The 4,557-nt window shown below is 42.1% G+C and overlaps 1 pseudogene; it reads right to left on the bottom strand.

Moving 5' to 3' along the window:
- Positions 1-667: 667 nt before the first annotated feature.
- Positions 668-1,891, bottom strand: LOC147434289 (uncharacterized; annotated as a pseudogene).
- Between the last annotated feature and the right edge of the window lie 2,666 nt (positions 1,892-4,557).

Below are 4,557 nucleotides of genomic sequence, written 5' to 3' on the forward strand. Positions count from 1 at the left end.
TAGGCCCGTGTAGAGTCTTTGTAGAGTTCTCTTCTCTTTTTATGGTTTCAACTTTGGGTTTTGACGCTTGGAAGTTGCACATAGAGCAATCTAACTATTGCAAATAAGTGTGTGTGTGTGTGTGTTTGGGGTGGTGGAGAGAGAGAGAGAGAGAGAGAGAGAGAGAGAGAGAGAGAGAGAGAGAGAGAGAGAGAGAGTCCTAGGCCTGAAAACCTATGATTTTCAAAAGAAATATCCTAGAAAACATTATTACGTGTGTTGAACCATTACATGCTTTTGTTTCTCATAAATTATCTAGCTTGCTAGGAAATAGTAAATCAAAGTTTTTGCATTAGCCATGAGATTTTCTTTTCTTTCTATTGAGAACGTTCATTTGTTGGGCATTCATGGAAGTGTTGAGACAATAAGTAGGCCTAGGCCCAGTCACATGTCCATTGGTGAAAGCTACCATGCATGAGGCCTAAAACACACGCGCCCGTGCGCGCGCACACACACAATTCCATTTCAATCGAGTAGAAAACAAGCTAGTGCAGATGAAGAGACATTCTTGGATCAAAAAGAGTACTGTGGATTCCAATCACAAAGCTCAACTGCAAAGCCACATGGGGATTACAAGAAACCAAAGCATGGGATGGATTATTACGAGCCTTACATCAGTGATGGATGACTAGATGGTGGGCATTTCAATAGCTTGTTTGGAGGAGAAGGTGGTAGTTGTGCTGCTATGCAAGAGCACAAAAGGAGTTGCATTGGAGATGTTAGATCGTTTGAAGTATGTAATGTCATCCTCAATGTATGAGGTAAAGCACAGAAGGGTCCTCAAAATCTACAATGTAATATGCTTCACACCTTGCATTTAAAAGCCGAGGACAAGTCAAAACAACACCTTTAGCTTTGGAAAATCTAAAGAAAGTGAGTTCGCTTATCGGCCAATAGCCTTCCACCAAGAAATATTCATCCTCTCCTTCTTGTCTCCAACCCAAAACCCTTCAAGTGTCTACATTTTGGATGAGCACATTGTCGAATTGTGATACCACAAACCTGCATTAGTGCTCATGATCAATGATGGTTTTTCTCCATGCAACGCGCGCAAGAAGATTTAGAAATTTTCTCATGTAGGAAAACGGAGTCTTTTTCATATGATGCATAACATCATGAGATTCTGCTCAAGAGGCACCGCATACCTAGCTAGGTACGATTGGGGGTAGGGGACCACCAGCCCCCCCACCGAGCCAACGGTCCCCTGCCCCCAATCGTACCTAGCTAGATATGTAGTGCCTCCCTCATAAAAGCTTATGATGTTGAGGTAAATCCCAATGTGTGAATTATTGTGAGAATTTGTCCAAAACTTCTTGTGTTAAGGTAGCAACAAGGAAAGTTTAGTACAACAGAACTTTCAAGATCTTATATGCATGTTGTGTCAAAAACACCCCAAAATGAAAACATGGCAATTTCACTCACCTGTACTCTAGAGTAATGTGTGTGAATAAATATTTAGCTCCCGCTTCTTCCAAGTGCACCTAATAGGTTGAATTGCTTGCATCCCACTCGGGTGCTGGGTTTCCACTTGTTATAGTGTTGTTGACCATAATACCACCAAATTCATACACCTCCTCGCCATTATAATTTGCCGCTGAAAAGCATGTTGACCAGTAAGGATACACCCAATTAGTAGGGCATTCATGGAAATCAACCCCACTTGATGTCCTTATCATCATTACTACCACCATTGTTGTGATTACCCCCGCCACAATAACACTGAATAAAATAAAGAACCCACAAAACTATTTAGCTCCCATTGATGATACACTTAGAATGGAAGTGTAAAGCAACAAGAGTTGAAAGGTAGAGGCAAATGTTTAGGAGTTACTCACCGATTGCAAAGAGCCATGGTTGCAAGATGGGTGCTAGGTCAAATGCAAATGTTGAAACTTGAAATAGAGGAGCTTGGCAATGTCTGTTTTAAAGGGCTCAAGGCTCTGTGATAATGTGATATAATATGCATCCTTGTCCTTTCACCCAATAATTTTTTGACATGTGATATAATATGCAGTATGCATCCTTGTCCTTCACTCTCTAAATTTTTGACATGTGATGTACATTGAGAGAGAGAGAGAGAGAGAGAGAGAGAGAGAGAGAGAGAGTCGCGAGCACATGCAGATACACCTCCTAGAGGGAAGTGCTATGTCGGCACGGCAAGAAAGAAGAGAAGAGAGGAGAAAAGAATAACACAGACACTGGGTGCAATTTCCCTCCGTGCAAGGGTGACCATTTCCCTCTTGCACGTATTTGATTTATAGATTTCTTGAATGGTCAAAGTGAGTACAAACTGGCCAGAAGGTCATAAATGGCCAAATCTCATAAAAGAGCACTTGAATAATAGAAAGTACATATTATAGAAATCCATTTGCACAGGCCTAGATCGGTCAATCCTTTTCCAGCTGTCAGGTATAATAAGTAGTAAAATATCAATTCCATAATATACCTCTCTGTTGGAAAGAAAATGTCCTCAGTTGCAAAGATAAGAATTTGCAAACGATACTTGTCAAAAACAGTGATAAATATTATGTGTCAAAATATCACATAGTATAAGGAAAATTTATTAAACCAAACAACACTGCTTGTGCCTACCGTCATCCACATACTACCTATTCTAGTGTCCCATACCACTAGAATAAGCAGTATATGTCATACCCTGATGAATCAGGATAGCATTGGTCACACTCATTATCCCATAATTGATTCTCATCAATCTCAAGTTCAATTCCATAAATAATGCTACAATCAAAAGCATGATGGCCCTACAACATAGCAAAATAACATACTCCACGGCATAAAACAATAGATTTGCATACCTAGACAACTAAAACTAGCACATAATTGAACAATACGCAAGCATAGAGAGAGATAGAGAGCGAGAGATAGTAGCAAGCACATGCATGTGCACCTCCTAGACGGGAGTGCTACATCGGCACAACGAGAAAGAAGAGAGGAGAGGAGGAAAGAATAACGTAGACATTAGGTGCAATCTCCCCCGTGCAATGTTGAGATGTCGAGCTCTACACCTTGAGCTGGCATCCACTACGGGTCTTAGCCGCTTACGGCATTTACTCACTGGCGCGTTAGGTGACCGACACGGAGGATCTCTTCCAGTGATTCTACAGCTGGACTACACTTATAGTGCCAGCCTAGTACGCTTCTAGCGAGTTCACACTTAGTGACCGCATGTACATATGTGCTACTTTTTAGTTTTAGCACTTAGTCATTTTGTACTCTCTTTTCTGTGAAGAAGAAGAAGAAGCTTTCCATCTCCGTGTGCTTTGTGCTTGTCTTGTGTAGCTCTCTTGCATCCTCATTCTTTACATGGTATCAGAGCCTGGTGCAGGCAAGAGAGGCTAAGAGAGCAAGAGCATCACAATCCCTTCGTTCGCAATCCACGACAGGTTTCTGAACAGGTCTCCAAAGTGCAGTATACAGAGATTTACTGTATAAGTACAGTGGTTGTATGTACGCTTGATTGTGGACACTCGTTGAGTGTAGAAAGCGTTACAGGTACCACGATAGCAGGTTCAGCAGATTTGCAGGTTTTTGCAGATTGCAGCTATTTTGTCTTAGTGCTTCAAGATGTCTGACGGTTTCAGTCAGATTGTTACTGAGAAGCTTGAGAAAAATAACTACCCTGCATTGAAGTTCAGAATAACAAATTTCCTAAAAGGAAAAGGTTATTGGGACTATGTAGAAGGAGACAATGAAAAGGAACCAGAGATTCCCGAGGCAAATGCTACAGCAGAACAAAGGAAAGCTTTGAGGGACTGGCAACAAGGCCAGAGCAAAGTGATGTATTGGCTTTCTATGAGCATCACAGATGGCATGATGGGCTATCTACAGGATGCTGAAACCCCCGCCATTGCTTGGAGAAACTTAGGCAGAGTGTTCGAGGTGAACACCAAGGCCAGGAAGCTTCAACTAAAGTCGGAGCTAAATCAGGTTAAGAGGAACAACCTCTCAATCAATGATTATGCCTTGAAGATCAAGAGTATCATTGAGGCTCTTGGATCTATTAAAGTCTCAGTGGAAGATGATGACATTGTCCGTGCATGCTTGGATGGTCTAGGAGATGAGTATGTACATTTCAGGTCTTCCATGAATACAAGAGACGACATCCCCGTGTTCCAAGATTTGATTTCTATGCTTATTCTGGAGGAGAAGAACCTTGACACATCTTCCTCTCATGGCAGAAATAATTCTGAACAGGCCTTCTATTCTAACTCCAACAGAGGTAGAGGTAGAGGTCGTGGTCGAGGCCCAAGGGGTTGCAGGGGCCAGTTTCTGGAAGGTCAATCAAATCAAAACAATACAGGTGGCAGGGGAAACCAGTCTCAAGGCAGGGGGAGTCAAAGAGGTTGTGGTGCAGGATCAAGCAGGCAGCAACATACTCCAGATAGCAGAGAATGTTGGACTTGTGGTGAAAGAGGTCACATGTCACGTGACTGTCCAAAGGGAAAAGCAAGTGGAAAGAGAGAACATGGCAAATATGCATCTACTAGCAGAAATGCA

The sequence above is a fragment of the Adiantum capillus-veneris genome, chromosome 19 (genome assembly GCF_014529385.1).
Source record: "Adiantum capillus-veneris isolate H3 chromosome 19, ASM1452938v2, whole genome shotgun sequence".
NCBI classification, from domain to species: Eukaryota; Viridiplantae; Streptophyta; class Polypodiopsida; order Polypodiales; family Pteridaceae; genus Adiantum; species Adiantum capillus-veneris.